The 20524-nt window shown below is 36.6% G+C and overlaps 1 long non-coding RNA gene across 4 annotated transcripts in view; it reads left to right on the forward strand.

The window, feature by feature from the left end:
- LOC105477567 (uncharacterized) overlaps positions 1-20524 on the forward strand; it is a 577843-nt gene that overhangs the window by 190110 nt on the left and 367209 nt on the right. The window contains exons 2-3 of one of the 4 annotated variants that reach the window (XR_011620372.1): positions 4487-10690; positions 13513-13591. The exons of 2 other annotated variants lie outside the window; for them this stretch is intronic. This is a non-coding gene — a long non-coding RNA (uncharacterized lncRNA). Of the gene's footprint in view, positions 1-2545; positions 10691-13512; positions 13592-20524 lie in introns of those variants that run through there. One more of the 4 variants, XR_011620371.1, reaches the window with a different exon arrangement.

The raw sequence follows: 20524 nt of genomic DNA on the forward strand, positions 1-20524 counted from the left end.
TGTATACAAGGTATTATGTATGACCAGATATGATATAATAATATATAATATATGATATATGATAAATGATATGTGACTATGTATAAATGATATATAATATATATTAATGTTAATCAAATAGTAATGATATGAATGATTTTTTCATTACTATGTATACTGAATATGTATAATATGTATATTATACATATTCATTAAAAATGTGTATTAAATGCCTCTACAAGCTCTCCACTCTACAACCTAGAAAAGATTCCCTGGTCTGTGAATTCCTGTCCTCTGACCTTACCTCATTTCTGTCCTCTGACCTCACCTCATGCCGTAATCCCTTGATTATACTCCAGCAACTTTGGACTACTCTCGATTCCTCAATTACAGAAATTATAGAAAAGCTTATTTCTGTCTCTGCGACTCTATACTTTCTAACCATTCTGCTCTGAATGTCCTTCACCTAGGTCTTTGCTTGGTTGCTCTTTCTCATTCTCTCAATTTTGGCCCCAGTGTTGGTCTCATTACTTCCTTTCTTAAATTGCTATTATACATTACATAATGTTACTTTTTAAATAATTGATAAAATTTGTTTAAATTAATGTATTTTCTGTCTTTTGTGATTATTTGTGTCTCTTAAAATTACCCAATTTATTGTCAGCTTTATTAAAATAGGGACTGTATTAACCTTTTCTAAATTTTCCCATAATGCCCAGCGCATGATAAAATGTCATTATTGTTGCACTGAATTTGTCAGCTAGAAGACTATTTAATAATTTAGGCATTTGGTTCTGAACTTGTGATAAAAAGGACATGAGAACGTGCACCTGATTAGGTGAAGTAGAAAAGGGAACTTGATAGTTTTAAATGAAGCAGCATTGCTTCTATTTGTTGGTCAGTTTTACTGGCCTGTTCTCCTTTTCAAATTGCTGCATAAGCAGGAGGCCACTATCCCAAGTGAATTAATGCAAGAACAGAGAACCAAATGCTACATACTCTCACTTATAAGCAGAAGCTAAACATTGGGTAAACATGGACATAAAGATGGCAACAATAGACATTGCGGACTTCTGGGGAGGGGGGCGGCATGGGTTGAAAAACTACCTCTGAGGTACTATGCTCACTATTTGGGTGATGGGATAATTAATACACCAAACCCTGGTGACATGCTTATTTACCTGTGTAGCATACCTGGTCATTGGAGAGACCACGGAAGAGAAGCAAGGGTATGAATGCCTTTTTAGAAAGGAGAACTTGTGGCTTCTCTGAAAATATCTAGTGAATATGTGTACTTGTGTAAGAAAATGATTCTAACATGGAGTTTCATGGAAACAATGTCTTGGTAGAGAGAAGTTAAAAGGCAATCACAATATAGAAAATAATATATATAAAATATAAAATTTTAAAAATTAATCAAGTGATTGGTACCTGTGGATTATCAGTTCATTAATTAATTCAGCATAGACTTGTGCATTTATTACCTTCAAAATCCCATTGAGAATTGTGAAAGCTTCCTTAATCTGTCTTCATGTAACCTATTCTGTGTAATCACAGCTCTATTCTATGTCTATATGCATAGTAAATTCTACCAGGTTATAGGCTAATTTCTGGAGAGTCAGTGTACTTGAGTTGCATTTTACCAGGAATTGGTTCCAAACCTTTTCCATTAATAATTGTATATGCAGATTAAAAATAACTGCAGGCCAGGCACGGTGGCTCACGCCTGTAATCCCAGCACTTTGGGAGGCCGAGGAGGGCAGATCACGAGGTCAGGAGATCGAGACCATCCTGGTTAACATGGTGAAAGCCCATCTCTACAAAAATATAAAAAATTAGCCGGGCATGGTGGCGGGCACCTGCAGTCCCAGCTACTTGGGAGGCTGAGGCAGGAGAATGGCGTGAACCCAGGAGGTGGAGCTTGCAGTGAGCCAAGATTGTGCCACTGCACTCCAGCCTGGGCGACAGAGTGAGACTCTGCCTCAAAAAAATAAATAAATAAATAAATAAATATAAATACATATAAAAATGACTGCAAAAAAGAGTGCTTGTTTCCATGGAAACTTCTTAAATGCTTGGGACAGTTTAGGTAAGCTGACTTGTTTAAACGTTGCTATCAAATAAGGTATAGAAAAATAACTGTCAGATTGGTGAAAAATGGAAAATTACCATTTGAAAACAGTATGATGAGCAGATGAATGCAGCCCCATGTTAACTGAGCACTACTCACAACAGCCAAGCTATGGAATCAACCTAGATGTCTTTTTTTTTTTTTTTTTTTTTTTTTTTTGAGACGGAGTCTCGCTGTGTCGCCCGGGCTGGAGTGCAGTGGCCGGATCTCAGCTCACTGCAAGCTCCGCCTCCCGGGTTTACGCCATTCTCCTGCCTCAGCCTCCCGAATAGCTGGGACTACAGGCGCCCGCCACCTCGCCCGGCTAGTTTTTTGTATTTTTTTTAGTAGAGATGGGGTTTCACCGTGTTAGCCAGGATGGTCTCGATCTCCTGACCTCGTGATCCGCCCGCCTCGGCCTCCCAAAGTGCTGGGATTACAGGCTTGAGCCACGGCGCCTGGCCTCAACCTAGATGTCTACCAACAGATGAATGGATAAACAAAATGTAGTATCTATACACAATGGAGTACTATTAAGTAGCCTTAAAAAAAGAAAGAAACCTTGTCATTTGGAAAAACATGGATGGAATTGAAGAACATTATACTAAATAAAATAAGCCTGGCACAGAAATGACAAACACCTCATGTTCTCCCTTATATGTAGAATCTAAAACAATTAAACTTGTAGAAACAGGAAGTCAAATGGTGGATACCAGAGGCTAGAGGGTAGTGAGAATGAGGAGATGATGGTCAAAAGGTACAAAGCCTCAGTTAGACAGAAGGATTAGACATTTTTTGAGATCTATTGTACATCATGGTGAATATAGTTAATAATAGTGTACAGCACATTAAAAATTACTAAGCGAACGCATTTCAAATGTTCTCACCCTCCAAAATACTAAGCATTCGAGGTGATAAGCATGTTAATTAGCTTAATTTAATTATTCCACATTGCATTCATAAATCAAAACATCACTTTGTACCTCATAAATATATCCAACTATAAAATTTTCATTTACAATAAAAATTAATTAATTAAAAGATCCTAGTTGGATTCTGTAATCGCACTGCAAAAATAAAAAGTCAGAACTCCAATTAGCAGATAAAAATGCAAACATATGGATCCTAGTTCAAAGGTTGTAACGACATGCACATTATTAAATGTTCAAATTATGTGTCCGTGTGAAAAATAAATCATTAAAATGTGTTTAATTAAGTGATTTTTTTCCTAAATAATCAGTTCATTAGCTCTAGATAGGAGATTTTCAACTCTATTATTTTTATTTAACTTATTGAAAAAAATAGACCTTCACGGACCTGTGTAACTTGACCCACTGATAACAAACAAAGCAAAATTCTGCTAAATTCTAGGGTGGTGTTCTTCCATTATATTAAAGTGTATCCCCTAATCTGTATGTTATAGTTCTTGTAGTTTAGACCCTTATTTTAATTCTGAGACTGACTTTATAATGCCATTGCTAAAAATTGCAAGTTGATGTTTACTGTGGGGATGTGGGGATGCACTTCACATATCCCTTCAGGGGAACTTGCAGTGGAGGACACCCTGACTGTCATACCTTTAAATATACTTCAGTCTTAACACCAAGGTATTCAGCAAGACTACTTTTCCTGCAAGATGTTTCCAGCCAGTGTGGGAACATACAGTGGGGAATACTAGAGCCAGATAACTATCATTCCTGTGGAACTCCTGTAATAGACAACCTTTGTGTCTCGTGGGAAAGCTGTAAGAGATTCTCTGTAGGCTGGCACTGAGGAACTACACTATAGTTTGAGGCTCTTTCTTTCTCATCCTTTATTCGCTCCTTTTTTTCACAGGGGTCATTCATGCATCATAGTCAGAATGCCTTCTCTGTCCACATTTGCTCTCTCCCACTTCATCCTTCAAAGGCATTCCCCCCAGTAAGTTGCATGTACATCAAAATCCAGTTTTAATGTTTGCTTCTAGGAGGACCTAGGCTGGAAGCGGGTACTGAGAGTGGCCTAAAATAGTAAGTGGTAAGATGGAGTGTGGACGTTTCTCATTCACTATGCTGCTGATAATATTATCAGCACTATCCTGAGTGCCCTATCTTGAGTACAAAGGGGGGCAAGGCTAGTTCCTAACATAGGAGGATAGTCTAGTTGCTTAAGAGTTCATCAGTGAAAAAGATGTCTCAGTAAAGGAGATGATTTTTGCCAGTGCAATGATTCAAGCATTTAAAAGATATGGGGAAAGCAATGTCTACAAGGACACTGGAATTGGCCATTTATTACTAAGTTGTACTGATGCCAGGCAGAAGGTAAGGAGAAACTGAGAACTATTGACAAGAATAAAAGGCTAAATGTAAAAGCAGAGGGCTTCTTTGGTTTACAAAATAGCCTTTATTTCCTGAACAGGAGACTTCTGAGGAGAAGCCTGGGATGTAATAGTTGAGGTCTTGGAGCTTGGAGACGGTGCTAACTGCTTAGCTAAGGCTGAATTGTTTTGCCAAGGTAGGTGTCTTAATCCATTTTGTGCTGCTATGACATAATACTTTAGAATAAGTAATTCATAAAGAACACAAATTTTTTTCTCACAGTTCTAGAGGCTAGGAAGTCCCTGATCAAGGCCCTGCCTGGCATGTTTGTGTCTGGTAATGGCCTAGTCTCTTCTTCCATGAGGGTGCCTTGACCACGCGGAGTGGTGAGGAGACACTGTTCCTCACATGGCAGAAGAGCGAAAGGGATAAGAGATGATGAGAGAGGGTAAAGGGGACAGAACTTGCCCTTCATAAGATACTCACTCACACAATAATGACGTTAGTCCATTCATGAGGCCAGAACCCTCACATACTAATCATCTCTTAAAGGTCTCACCTATTAATACTGTTACAATGACAATTAAATTTCAATGTGAGTTTTGGAGGGGACAAACATTGAAATCATAGCAGTAGAAATTATTTCATTTGGGCATATTTCCTAGGTTTATGGCTCTGTAGACCCTATCTGAACCCCTAGAAACTGCAGATTCATAGTAGCAGCCAGAATGTGAGAAGGCATAGGAGAAGCCACTTTCTCTTTCTTAAAACAACATATCTTTCTGCTACAGAAATTGTCCCATTCACTTTTCTCATACTCAGGCCAATACCTATGATTAACTTGGAACATATTTGGACACATACAGAGCCTAACAAGGAAAAAAAAAAATCATATCCTGAAGAAGCTGCAAGAATTAGCTGGTATGTTTCTGTAGAAGCCATGGTGACACCCCTAGGATTTGATTTTGATCAGGGGCCTGGAACGTAAGATTGGACAAGTAAGGATTTATTGATTTGGGGACAGTTTCTGGGGGGACATAGGATTTAACAACCTGACAGGAACCCCAGGAGCTACTAGGGTAGCTCTTAAAAGCCTGGAGAAAACATGGTTCATACTGAGAAAAGTAGAAAAGCCTAGCCGACTGAAGAAGGAATAGAAGGATTGAGGAAAGAGGATGTACTGGCTTGAATATATAAAATGAAGCCAGAAAATCCATCATCAAATTATTATGCTTCATGGAAAAGCTCCAAAACATGCTATTTGCCAAAGCCATAAAGAGTGTGCTGGTGAGAGGGCTATAACCTCACTCAATTGTTCTTCTGTGGCTCTTCTCTTTAGGCTAGGGCTAATGGTAGGGTAGGTTTTACAGAGTTAGCATGTTAATTGCCAGGAGGATCTGGCCTCAAAGTAATAGAGGAAAAGAGACTGGGCTTCTCTGACAAGAAAGTTGAGAACCACATTATGACAGTAAGTAGAAAAGTCAGAGAGAGAGCCAAGGGAAGGTGACCCTTCCAGGAGTTGTGGAGATGGTTAATAGAATATGGTTCTCTTCAGTGCATGCTATGGATAGTAACTGAGTGCTGTTTAAGATCTACAATCAGATGACAGCAATAATGAAGAGGCAGCTATTCTGAAATTATTATTAACTATAGTGGTATATTTCAAAATAGCTAAAAGAGGGATCGTAAATGTTTGTACTACAAGGAAATGGTAAACATTTGAGTAAGGGATATTGTTATTAGCTTGATTTGATCATTCTGCAATGTATACATGTAGAAAGCATCACATTACACTCCATAAATACATACAATTATTATTTTTCAATTAAAATTAAACTAACACCAAAAAAGAATGGAGAAGAAGGAGGCTGAGGGCAATCAATTGCTCTAATAAGATGTTGCTCAGTTCCACGTCCTGAGCCAATATTCAGATCTGGAAACTACTCTCTGCAGTCTCTTCCTATAAGGCCACTATCCGATGAAGGAGACTTTACCATCATGACCTAATTACTTCCCAAAGGCCCTGCCTCCACATACCATCCCACTGGGCATTAGGACTTCAACATATGAATTTTAAGGGGACACAATCATTCAGTCTGTGGCCCCCTAAGTGATTGTGTATCCAGAATGTCCACTAGAAAGCCCATCTTGAGCTGGGCTTATTATGTCATAAAAAACCGATGCTGTAGCAGCACACTATGAAACAAAACAAAACAAAAAATAGTGCATCTGCTATTGTGCTCAAGCAAGACTAGAGGATGCAAGTCAACTGCACCGCTGGGTAGCACAGACTTTCACATCACCTTTCACTATAGTACTTCTATGTGTCACCCGTAGATAGAGAGGAAAAGTCCTAAATAACCAGCTGAAGGAAAAGAAAGAAGTCTCTGCTTGGTTAAGGTTGGGTTAAGGCTGTATTTGGTCATTATTTGGGGTACAAGCTAAAAATGGATGGTGGTTGCATCACAGTGACATCTGAAGATAACCTTAAAAAAAGTAGTGAAGGGTAAATATCCCAATGAGTAAAGGTGGAAGTGGTTCACCTGATCTTCTCCACTTTGAAGTGAAAATGACTGAAAGTGAGAATATATGTCAGTGGCCTCGAAGGGAAAGGATTAGAAAATCGCTGATGAGGAACTGTGGAGTAGAGGAATGTGGTTGAACATATGGGAGTGCATGCAAAGTGTGAAAGTTTTTGTATTACATATAAAACACACCAAAAAGCCTAGAAATTTCATCCACCATGGAAGAGGCACTGAAAAGCCAAAGTAGACAAAAGGACTGGGCCAATTGATGTCAGTCAGTCCTTGTCAATGTCCTTCTTAGTCCTTCCTTCTAAAGGAGAAGCAATATTTCTGGTGAGTGAGCCTGAAGAAAACACATATAACTGTTTTGCTCAACACCAGGCAGTAAATTTTGCAGAACCAAACCATTTTGTGGGTGAAGTGGTGGAGAAGGGGATATTACAACTGCCAGAGACTGACTGGAGGAAATTCTTAGAAGGCCCAACTTGCCTAATGAGCCCAACACTACATACTTCAACAACTCTGACAGTAATGAACGGAGTTTATCTCTTATCTGCCAGACTCCTGTGCCCATCTCACCTTTGGCTTTTCATGTGAAATGTACTCATTAGCTTCTCAAATTCAAATAACTCACAAAATAGAAAGTGAAGACTACTGAATAGTCCTCTACATATTTTTCATAAATGTGATTTTATATCGGAAGAGTGATATATGAGGAAAAATAGCCAATAGTTCACCTTGCGTCTCTTATTATTATCTTGTAGGTGGTTGAGTGTTTTTTTTTCCTTTCTCCTTTCTATGTAAAACTTTATTTTTAATAAGGTAGAAATTTAAATTATTCAAAAATTATACTCCATGTCTACATTTATTAAGTTTTAAGTTCTAGAACACTGGGATCTTACAGTCTCCTTAGAGCAAGCAAAGTCCAGAATATATACTTTTTTGGCAGTAGGGGTAGGAAGAAGCTCCTGCATTCCCCAGCACAGACAGAGTCACTTTAATTATGCCAATAGGACCTGAGCTGAGTGAAGAAGCTTCTTGCCTGGCCACCCCTTGGGTAGTCATGTACTGCCTTTAAAGGCCTCTTATATTCTTCATTCATTTGTTTGATTTTATAGCTAAATTGCAAGATTTTTAAAGGTGGTAAACCACATGTGTATTCATATTATCAAGGGAGGGCATTTTTAAAACCTCTAGTTGGATAATGCTCTTTTTTTCTTCAAAATCAGTGAAATACATTTTTTTTCACCAGAAAGTTGTTGATAGATTAAACACATCAAAGAGAAGCTATTCTGTTTAAAAAGTAAGGGGATACCACAATAGCACATTTTTTTTCCTTGAAGCAACCCTATTAAACTCACAGAATTCGTGAGAGTACAGTTTGAAGACCACTGATAGAACACCCACTCCTTACGTTAAAGGTGAAGAAATTTAGAGGTGCTATGTATCTACCACAGTATGAGGCAGTCAGCAAAACTGTTGAGTAGACTAAATATAAACATTGTTTAAGATAGTACTTTTGTGTCTATAATGGCATGTGTCACCTTTGAAAATGGTACAAAGAACATTTACTTTAGACTCCAGTAAACCATGGAGTCTCCAAGTTTGTTAACTCCTTCAAGTCTCAGTTTCTTTAATTGTTAAACGAGTGTTAACCCTATCTCATATCATTTGTTCTGAGGATTAAGTTAGAAGAAACATAATGGCATCTATTGCAGGGCCTGATTATATTAAAAACTTGAACACTGTTAGCTTCTTTCTCTCACTTAATTTTGCTTTTGCCTTGGATGGTACATAATGTCATAGTGAAACGGATAAAGAACCCTGGACCATCCCAATACTCCTTTATTATTTGTCAGTTTCTTTATTACTAGAATGGCGATGGACTTGACATCAAAAACATTATGACAAGACACTTAACCAACAAAAAGTTGATGGCTTGTTAACCATTTGCCCAGATGGCAAAATACTGATTTTGCTTATTTCATCGATAGTCTTATAGTGGGGAAATATAGAAAGAATAGGACTGTGGTCCTGAAGAAAAAAAATGAAGCATGTCTATACACAACCCTTCAATAAAGAGTATTCATGAATATTTATATTATTTTTTAAAAATATATTTGGAGTCTTTTATAAATTTATGAAAAAAGAAACAAGAAAAAAGTGAAACAAACAAAACTTTAAGGTAACTGACCACCCTGACGTTTTTGTAAAGGCTTTTGAAAGCCATTAACACTTTTTCTTACACATCCTGTAGATGATTCACAAACACCAATATTATTTTATTTACATTGATTCTATTTTTCATTAATGAAAGGAGAAAATTTATGTCAAAAATGTCAATATAAGTCAATACAAAGAATTGACTTAGCTTTGTTACTCCCTAAGTGCTTTCCAATACTCAGTAAGAAATATCTAGACCAAGAACAATGAACACACAGTCCATTACCTCATAACCTTAAAAATACTTAATGGCTTTCTGGCACAGTATGAAGATACTTCCTATTAAGAAAAAATAAAAGTTGCTATTTCAATATTGCTACTTTGTGTAAAACAAACAAACAAAAAGAGAAGCAAACATATATCTATATATTCTTTCAAGAATATGAAATACATTGTTTAAATATATTACAATGTTTGCTGTTTTGAATATTATAATGTTCACTTTTAAACATTGTCTCTTCATAATCTGTATTTTTGCTAGGGGCTGCCATAACAAAATACAACAGAATTGGCTTAAACAAGAGAGTCATTTTCTCATGATTCTGGAAGTGGGAAATCCAAGATCAAAGTTTGACAGGTCTGATTTTTCCTCAGGTCTCTGTGGCAGATGGCAGTCTTCTGTGTCCTCGTTGTGGCCTTTTCTCTGTGCTATTGCATCTTGTGTCCCATTCTCTTTTTTCTGAGGACACCAGTTATATTAGATTAGGGTACATGCTGTTGGCCTTATTTTAACTTAATCATCCTTTTAAACACTCTATCTACAAATATAATTGCTTGTGTTAGAGGACCTCATTTAACTTTGATTATTATTTTAAAGGCCCTGTTTCCAAATATGGTTACATTCAGAGGTTCTTGGGGTTGTGACTTCAATATATGAATTTTGAGGAACACAATTCAACCCATAATACTTTTCAATTTTCACATTTACAGAGTGACTAATATACTAATTGATGAGTTCCACAATTGCTATTGGATGTAAACATTTGATTACCATTTCAGAGACTGGTTGAGGCTAGTAGGTTGGTGGACTTCTTCTGTCTATGCCCAAGGAAAGTTTCCACCTATGCTCTGTAAATGTATCAAGAGAGATGGCCAATTTGCTCATGGTCTAAGTATAAATATTTATTTTTGTGCCTATGTTTCTATGTGGTCCTGCATAATCCTGTCAAAGACCTATGGGTAGGAATTTCCAAATGGTCTGACTTCTCCAGAGACAACTTGATAGTTGTGAGTTGGAACACTGTTGTGCACAATCTGTGTAGGTGCATGCACATGGGCAACTGTATGTGTAGCTGCAGGATGTACATGCACACTTCTTTCTACAAGCTCTTTCATTTTCATTTTCCCTTTTGTTTTCATTTTTCATCTGAAGTCCCTTTTTAAATCCTTCATATTATGTACTCTTTACTTTAGAACTCATCACTTTTGCAAAGTATAACAGAGTTTCTGTTCCACGCCCAGTTCATCATGTTCTTGCAACTTCTACCACTGTGGATGTCAGTTGATATTAATGCAATCTTACTCTGTGGCTTAGCCTTCTTTGGACACTAATACAGGTAATGTGTGGATTTCATTTCCCCTCTTAGCATGATAATGTGTTAATAGAAATAATTGGTTCCTCAAATATAATTCTTTGATCACTAGTAAGGCTAGTGCTAGCTTTTCTCCTAAAGCAGTGGCTTTGAAACATTTTGGATCACGACCCACATTCAGATTCAGCAAACCAACACCTACATATCAACAGTGCTCACTGGACTCCACTGGTAGCTGTTGTCTTGAGTTCAAATGAACAGTCAAAATCATGAGACACAATAGATTTTACCCAGCATTGTCTACTTATCTTTAAGAAATAATACTGGACAGGACGAAACACAGCATGAACAGAAACAGCAAAGTGGAGGTTTTGTGAGTCCCAGGCCCAACTTCTAATGTTATAATTGTTCTATGTTTGAAACATGCAAAGTCATAAGAGATGAAGCTGAGCATGAGCAGATGAACTTGACTCAGGGAAAGCTCTGAAATCCCTTCAGCTTGTATATTAGCTAGTCACATAGCCCTCAGGTGCCTATTACTAGCTAATCTTGAGAATCCCTAAGGAATACATTGCTAGGGACCACTTTCTGGAGCAGCTTTATCTCATCAGTGCCAGGTTTTAATTAATCAGCCTTGGCCACAAGGGACATGTAGTTGGTCTGTAACATAGTTCTTGGCCAATTTCTCACTGGTCTTGGCAAAGAAAATCTAGCAAATATAGATGGTTGAAATGAAAAAAATAGTAAATTATGTTATCTTAAATGGTGGAATTCAAGTTGGACTGTGACACTTTATGTTCAGTCTTGACTTAGACGTTATTCTCATGATTGCCCTTTTTACTTTCTTGTCATTTCCCCACTACCACCACTCTCACTATCTTCACCACTATCACTATCATCATTGTCATGATTAATTCTTACTGACTATCCTCAGGGTGCTGCCGCAAAAGCTCAGATAATCTCTTAGTCTGTTTTGTGCTGCTCTAATAGAATATCTGAGACTGGGTAATTTGTAAGGAACATAAGTTTATTTCTCACATTCTGGAGGCTGGAAAGTCCAAGATGAAGATGCCAGCATCTTTCAGGGACCTTTTGGCTACATCGTCCCATAGCAGAAGAATGGGAGGGCAGTGAAAGGGCAAGGGAGAGAAAAAAGAAGGCCAAACTGTTTTTTCGCAAGAGACCTACTCTTATGATAACAACATTAATTTATTCATGAGGGTGAAGTTCTTATGGCCTAATCACCACTTATTAGGCCTCACCTCCCAAAACTTCTATTGGAGATTAAGTTTTCAATGCCTTCTTTTGGGGAGACACTATCAAACCATAACAAAATCAAAATGTAGAATGTACGAAAGAGCTGCTTTTCTACAACCATTGTCCTTTAAAATGGTTGACCCCAATGATATACACATGACTTTCAGTTAAAAAGTTTGGAATGCACTGTTTTTGAATTCTCACAAATCTAACAAAGAATAGATAATTTATGAAGAGATACGAATATAGAGAAGAAAGGCACTTAATATAACTGATCACAAAATGCTTCATATTTAGACAGCAAAGCAACACAATCTAAGAGAGGAAATTGAAATAAAGAAGCAGAAAATATGTCTCTCTTAGGGGATGGGGAATGGAAGATACTCTGTCTACAGATAAGGACACTGATGACATGGTGATCTGTAAGGATTTACAAATTCTAAAATATTATTCCATGTTGCTTATAATTTCTATTATTAGAATAATACTTCTGGGTTATGCACACATAAACACACACATGCATAGTTTTCAGAAGAAACAGTTTTGGTAAAGGTGGGCTTTGTGTTCCTTTAAGTACATTGCAGGCACAGCTGAGCTGAGATAAAAGGGGCAATGGGGACCTGGCCTTATAATGTTTCTCTCTCCTTGAGTTTTTCTTCTGTTGACAGAACTGGTTTTCTATCTATGTTTGTGATGGTTAATTTTATGTGTCAACTCGACTGGGCCATGGTGCCCAGACATTTGATGAAACATTATTATGCATGTTTTCTGTAAAGGTGTTTCTTAGATGAGATTAACATGTAAGTCAGGGGACTTTTGAGTAAAGAAAAAAGTCCTCTATAACATAAGTGGGCTTCATCCAATCAATTGAAGGCCTAAATACAAAAAAGACTCAACCTCCACAACAAGAATGAATTCTACCACAGATGGCCTCTGGACTCAAACTTCAACTCTTCCCTGAGTCTCCAGCCTAGTGACCAACGTTACAAGATTTTGGATACAACGAGCCTCCATAATTGCATGAGCCGATTCTTTAAAATGAACCTCTGCTTATATATACATTTAGATATTAACATATAAACACACACACTTATACCCTGGGGATTCTGTTTCTCTGGAAAACTCGGGGTAATACAGATTTTGATACTAGGAGTGGTTCTATCAGCAAGTAAGTTTTTAGTGAGTATAGTTTTTTCTTTTATTAATAATGAAAAGTACAGTTGACTCTTGAACAATGCAGTTGTAAAAGGCGCCAACCCCCATGAGGTGAAAAACTCTCATGTAGCATTTAACACCCTTAAATTTTAACTGGTAATAGCCTACTCTTGACCAGAACCCTTATTGACAACATAGTCTGTTAACACATATTTTATATATGTATTATATGCTTTTATATAAGAATTGTATACTTTCTTAGTAACATTGTTTTTCCTCTAGCTTATTTAACTGTACAATTGAATTTGTACAATTAAATAAGCTAGAGGAAAAACAATGTTACTAAGAAAATTATAGGGAAGAGAAAATATATTTGCTATTTATTATGTGGAAATGGGTCATCATAAAGGTCTTCATCCTCATTGTGTTTACAGTGTGTAGGCTGAGGAGGAGTAAGAAGAGAAGAAATTGGTGTTGCTGTCTCAGATGTGGCAGAGGCAGAAGAAAACTCAGGTATAAGTGGACTCATGCAATTCAAATGCATGTTGTTCAAAGGTCAACTGTATTTGCAATTGTGAGAAAAGCATAAACTCTGCTGTCAATTTTTGTAATTTGGAGGAAAACATGGTTTTGTTTTGCAAAAAAGTTAAGAGTTGTATAATTTTCTTCCTTCCTCCCTCCCTCCCTTCCTTTCTTTCCTTTTTTTAAAATAATGATGCAATGATTACTCAGCTGGAATGCTGTGACTCAGAAGTGAAAAATTAGTGGCTAATAAATAAAGGCAAAAATGATACTTGAAATTCACAACACATAGTAATTCGCATGGGTGGTTAAACCTTAGAAAACCTAGTTAGGATAAAGTGTCTAAGACACAGCTTTGAAAGTTTAGCTTATTGTCTTTATCATATTTGTGAAAGGAGTCATAATGCTTTATTTGTCAAGATTTTATTAGTTCTATAAATTGTTTTTCAAGATGTATTGTGCCTTGTTCTTAAATATCTGGCTTAAGAAAAAAAAGACATACATTTTTCTGTGGTTCTCAGGATTTCATACAATTTCTTTGTTAATTCATATATTTGAGAATGTTAGAGGCACAGTGTGAAATTGTTGTCTGTAATGATAATGGGTAACCATCAAAGATCCAATCATAAAAACATAATAGTGATGACTTTTCTCAACATTAATAAAAACAAAATTTCTTTATCTTAGAGATTTCAAGGTCTTGTAAACCAAGGAATGCATTTCTCACAGGAAAAGCAATAAAGTACAAATTCACCAAGTGACCAATTATGAATTTCTCAGAGGGCAATAAACTGTCTTCATATTTCCTAATACTCAAGCAAGAGTCTGTTCTATGTATCAAAAGATACTAAGAAACGTTTATTAATGTGACTAGTTACTACAAAGAAAAATTCTTATTCTTGACATATTACATATGGAGAACTAAGTGGGTAGGCCAATTTGTATTTCAAAAGAATGGAGTTAGATAAACCTAAATGTAATGTTGCTTTAAGGCAGATATTCTGCAGAATCAAATTAGGTTTAGTAGAGACATTTAAAAAAATCTCACCATAGTGGACTTGTGTGTCCAACTCAAGTGGTATTCCAACAATGCTCATCCCTTTACTTGAGAGTGGCTCAGTACTGAGACCTTGATTTTAATATGCATGCTGTGTGACATTCCACCGGGTGGCAGGCTTAATTCTATGACCTGGTGATTCCCATGTCACTTTTGTTTTGTACCTTTCCTGGTGACTTCCTTCTTTGACTTATCCTAGGAATGACAGCTCATGCCTGTTCAGTTCTACCCCATATATTTTTTTCTAGGGTTTCTCAAAGTTATTTTTTCTGTACTAAGCAGTCTTTATGAAGGCAAATGTCATATGAGGTGAAGCATTCAGGAAAACCTCTCTGTATGTTATTTAACACTTATGAAAATTTTTCCTTCTCTGTTCACACACTTAAGCTTCTTGATATTCTCCCTGTTTTAGCCTGGATGTTAAATTAGACAACTTTAAGTAGAAGTCACATAATTTTTTTCTACTAGGCAACAGGAAAAAAAACTTTGAAAACTCAATTTTATTTTTGTGAGGTTAAAGAACAGAAGGACAGGTAACATGAATGATTGGCTGGAAAAAAATATATTTTATTAACACATATTTATTTATTATATTAATTATACATAATAAAATACATATAGTGGTACATACATGTTGATAAAACTTTTTTATTTTATTTTATTTCTATAATTTCAACTCTTATTTTAGATTCGGGGGTATATGTGCAGGTTTGTTACATGGATACCTTATGTTGCTGAGGTTTGGGATACAAATGATCCTATCACCCGGGTAGTGAGCATCGTACCCAACAGGTGGCTTTGCGACTCTTGCCCCCCTCCCACTCCTAATTCTAGTAGTTTACAGTGTCTACTATTGCTGTCTCTATGTCCATGAGTACTCGGTGTTTAGCCTTCACTTGTAAGTGAAAGTCTGCAGTGTTTGATTTTCTATTCTTGTGTTAATTTGCTTAAAATAATGACCTCTGGCTGCATCCATATTGTCAACAAAGAACATAATTTCATTATTTTTTATGGATCCACCATGGATGGGTACCTAGGTTGATTCCATGTCTTTGCTATTGTGAATAGCCCTGTGATGAACATGAGTGCTTCTATCTTTTTGTTAGAGCAATTTATTTATTTTTGGATATATGTCCAGTAATGGTATTACTGGATCCAACAGTGGTTGTAAGTTTTTTGAGAAATCTCCAAACTGCTCTCCAGAGTGGTTGAACTCATTTATATTCCCACCGAAAGTGTATAAACATGTCCTTCTGTCTGCAGCCTCAGCCGCATATTTTTGTGTGTTTGTTTGATTGGCTGGTTTTGGTAGTAGCCATTCTGACTGGTGTGAAATGGTATATCATTGTGGTTTGGATTTAAATTTCTCTGATGATTAGTGATGTTGAACATTTTTTAATACATTTGTTGGCTACTTGTATGTTTTCTTTTGAGGAATGTCTGCCTATGTCTTTTGCCCACTTTTTTAACAAAGTTGTTTTCTGTTTGATGAATTGTTTAAGTACCTTGTAGATTCTGGATATTAGACTTTTGTTGAATGCATAGTTTGCAAATATTTTCTCCTACTCTATAGCTTGTCTGTTTATTGATAGTTTCTTTTGTTGTGCAGAAGCTCTTTAATTAGGTCCCACTTGTCAATTTTTTTGTGTGTGTGATTGCTTTTTAGGACTTTGTCATAAATTCTTTTATAAGGCCAATGTCCAGAATAGAGTTTCCTAAGTTGTTTTCTCTGATTTTTACAGTTTGATGTTGTACATTTAAATGCTTAATTAATTTTTGTATGTGATGAAAGGTAGGAGTCCACTTTCACTCTCTGTATATAGTTAGCCAGCTAACCAAGAACAATTTATTAAATAGGAAATTCTTTCCTCATTGCTTACTTTTTTTTTACTTCCTCAAAGATCAGATGGCTGTAAGTGTGCAACTTTATTTCTGGGTTCTCTCTTCCGTTCCATTGGTCTATGTATCTTTTTTTTTTTTCTTAAACCAGTGCCAGACTGTTTTGGATACTGTGGCCTTATATAGCATAGTTTGAAGTCAGGTAATGTGATGCTTCCAGCTTTTTTTTTTTTTTTTTTTTGAGACGGAGTCTCTCTCTCTCCCACAGGCTGGAGTGCAGTGACTCTGTCTCCACTCACTTCAAGCTCCACCTCCCAGGTTCACGCCATTCTCCTGCCTCAGCCTCCCGTGTAGCTGGGGCTACAGGTGCCCGCCACCGCGCCTGGCTAATTTTTTGTATTTTTAGTAGAGACGGGCTTTCACCGTGTTAGCCAAGATGGTCTCGATCTCCTGACCTCTTGATCCGTCCATCTCGGCCTCCCAAAATGCTGCGATTACAGGCATGAGCCACCGCGCCCGGCCGCTTCCAGCTTTTTATATGTGTCTGTAGGTTTGGTTCGGCTATTTGGGGGCTTTTCTTGGTTCTATATGAATTTTAGAAGAGTTTTTATCTAATTCTGTGAAAAAAATGACACTGGTAGTTTGGTAGGAAAAGCAATGAAATGCGTAGATTGCTTTGGGCAGTCTGGGTATTTTAATAATATTGACTCTTTTAATATATGAGCATAAAATGTTTTCTCCATTTATTTGTGTTATCTCTGACTTTTTTCATCAATGTTTATAGTTTTTCTCATAGAGATCTTTCAACTTCTTGGCTAGATGTATTCTTCGGTATTGATAAAACTGGTCTTAAATATATATGTTTGTAATGGTTAATTTTAGTGTCACCATATGTGTGTGTACACACACATACATACACATATATATATTCACAAATTATATGATATATGAGATATGTTTTAGCATTTTATGAACATATTCATATCTGATCAATGAGGTTAGCTTTGCACTGTGGATGTTTCAGAAATATCTCTGAAGAGGAGCAACCACTGCACAACTATGCCACAATTAATTTTAGAGTTACTCATGAAGGTAGGTTATAAGAAAAATAATGGGAAAAAATATCTATATGGTAGTGGAATGATCATTGGTTACATGGTATTTACAATAGTTGAATGACATACAATCTTTCTACAGCCAGAAACGAGGAGACTAAAATTAGAGAAAGCCATAGCTTTTATACATATGAAAAGTTCCTTATTCAAAGTTTTTCTGTTTCTACTTCCTTATTTATGTGGGCTCATCATTTCACAGGGAACTGCTAACTCAGTGGATACCATCTCCACTTTTAGTCTCCGTGAAGTGGCAATTTATTGATGACACAGTTGATGGAGCTATTTAAAAATAAAGTTGTAATAAAGAGTAAGAAGAACCAGCTTATATTTTGATGTCTTTGGATTCTTTGGGGAAAAAATGGATTATAGCCTGGGATGGCATTAAGAAAGCTAAGCTGCACTAGCTATGTGACATTGTGCCTTTCCCTCACCAGCTGTGTGGCACTGTGTAAACCACTGTATTTCTCTGTTCATGAGTTTTCTCATATAAAATGAGTCTTGGACCAATTCATTGCTAAGGTCTTTTCCAAGTCTAACATTTTATATTTAAAATACTTATGAAATTTACCTCTGAGCTCTTCTTCAACTACAGATAACTCAGAGTCTTTGTTCCCTTGATAACCTTGTTGATTACTACATTTTTAAGAGTCTAGAGAGTGGCACAGAAAGGCAAAGTGACTTATTCAAGGACACACTTTTCAAAAGGGCTAAAGCTAAAATCTATTCTGTTGCGTTCACTTTTTTTTTTTTTTAAACAGATAATGATGCATCTTTGCATCCTGCCTTGATTATATAAACTGGAATACAAATGTTCACAAAACATTATCCACGTTCCAGAGCTATAATTTTTTAAAAATAGAAAGCTCTTTTCAAATCTGCCAGTGCATATTAAAAGTATTATCCTTATCAAGGTAATAGGAGAACAATGCAGTATACAGAGGGAAAAGCAATAATGTGAATAACTCTTTGACTTCCCAAAAGCCAAGGCTAATCTTTACGTAGCCAAACTTGTTGAGTCTTAATGAAGGCCTGGTCTGGGCTGAGGCTTCCCTGGCTCCCTGTAGCAGTTGGCATGAGATGCTGAAGGTTTTTGATAAATTTAAGAAACATTCTCTGTGAGATTTAATGTTGCTTTCAAAAAGGTCAAGGAGAAACTGAGAATTCTTTGCTCTGTAACTTTTATCCATATCCACAGAATCCTGACCTTTGGGATTAGCAGAATTTTTAGGATTAGAACATGTTAGGGCAACTGAATATAAATTGATGGCATTTCCCTATTATTATAATGATAATTATCTGTTCCTTATTATTATAATGAATTACCATGTATTTCCTGACCTAATTCAACACAATTTTTTTCTTACATTAATGGAGGTCAGAAGGCCTAAAATCAAGATGCCTTCTGTAGGATTTAGGGTAGAATCCATTGCCTTGCCCTTTTCACCTTCTAGAGACTATCTGTATCCCTTGGTTTTGGCTCCTTTCCTCATCTTCAAAGCCATAAATGTGCATTTCAAATCTCTCTCTATCTAACACTGACAATCCTGCCACCCTCTTATATGGACTCGACTGATTATATTGCAGCCCCCCAGATAACTAGAAATACTCTCTCCTCAAAATCCTCAACTGAGTCACATCTGCAAAGTCTCTTTTGCCACGTAAGGCAACATATTCACAGGTTCTGGGCATGTGGATGTGAATATTTTGGGGGACCATTACGTATAATAAACTGAATGGGTCCATCTGGATCTGTTCTACCCTCAGAACAGTGTTTGGTAAGTTGCTCGTGGATCTTCAATTAAACAAAAGCAGATTCTCAGTTGTCTCCCAGGAACAATAGCATCTGAGTCTTACAAAGAAAGTCAGACTGCAAAAGCTCTAGGAAGCTAATGGACATAACACAGATGACAAACGTTAAACACTCTGGGAAGCCACTCAGAAATGAGAAGAGTCAGTAAGCTTTGATAATGTTCAAATACTCTTTTACCTTTAAGCCAATTCAACCCCAAAACACATCAAGCCTCCTATGGTTAAGGCATGTTTCTGCTTCAGGGCATACACTAACTGTTATTCCTGTCTGGAATCTTATTTTCTCAGATATTTACATGTAATCCCTTCACCTTCTTCAAATCTTTGTTTAAATGCCAGTTTTTAAATGAAGTTTGCTCTGATCATGTTAAAATTGCAAACTATCCCTTTCTACATAAGTCTAATCCAAATTACTCTGTTCTAGTTTGAATTATTATATTACTTATTACTGTCTTATAATTATATAACTTAACTTATTATGTCTACAGAGAGTGCATTATCTTCTCTTACCCTCTCAGTCTAGAAGTTACGTTCTAAGAAATAAGAGTTTATTATTTGATGTTTTTCACTGAAGTATCCCATGTGCTGAAAACAGTGCCTAGTGTATAACAGATGCTCAATAAAGACTTTTAATGAATATATTAACTAAAGATGAATCCCAGGCACTTCGCTAAAATGTACTCCAATTAGCTTGTTTCCAGTTATTCTCCTATTTTAATTGTTCAAATTTTATTTGAGTAACTATTCCTGTTTTAATTGATTCCTAAACCGTAGTTTGTCAACTGTTTTTGCTCTTCTTGTATTTTTGACTTGTGGATCAATACTTGGCACTCACAAGGAAACAGGCTCAGACTTATCTCTCTAGTTCTTCCAACCTTGGCTACACACAGAAGAAAAATTTACCCGAGCTTTTGCCCTGGGACACAACACTGGCACAAGTTTACTTGGCAGAGCTCTCTACTGGGTCCACGTAGCCTGAGATTGGAATTAGACAGATGTTTCAACAACAAATGCTTCTTTAAAGTACACAGATACTGGTTCCACCAAACTTTCGGAGTCTAAAAGGAAAGGATTTACTATGCCAAATTAATAGAACCTGGCTTT

The sequence above is a fragment of the Macaca nemestrina genome, chromosome 2 (genome assembly GCF_043159975.1).
Source record: "Macaca nemestrina isolate mMacNem1 chromosome 2, mMacNem.hap1, whole genome shotgun sequence".
Classification (NCBI taxonomy): domain Eukaryota; kingdom Metazoa; phylum Chordata; class Mammalia; order Primates; family Cercopithecidae; genus Macaca; species Macaca nemestrina.